This window comes from Odontomachus brunneus, unplaced genomic scaffold (genome assembly GCF_010583005.1).
Source record: "Odontomachus brunneus isolate Ranch 3 - 2012 unplaced genomic scaffold, Obru_v1 Obru_scaffold_097, whole genome shotgun sequence".
In the NCBI taxonomy this organism is placed as follows: domain Eukaryota; kingdom Metazoa; phylum Arthropoda; class Insecta; order Hymenoptera; family Formicidae; genus Odontomachus; species Odontomachus brunneus.
Genome location: NW_022639547.1, coordinates 1,322,905 through 1,323,121, shown reverse-complemented (window position 1 = coordinate 1,323,121; position 217 = coordinate 1,322,905).

The window sequence follows — 217 nt, the reverse complement described above, 5'->3', positions numbered from 1 at the left end:
ACCCTAACGATTAGAAATATGGGGGTGTTCCATAGGAACTTTTCGACTCGAATTGGCAAAGAAATCTCCGATATCGAGTTTCAGATTTTTAAAAAATTTTTTCATAATTTACCTCCTTAAGGTGTTGTTTGAAAAATCCCTCCTTTTGGCTCCAACATAAGCTCGATGTGCAAAAATTTTCAGCCAATTTAGATTCCTTAATTAGTAATTTTTTTTA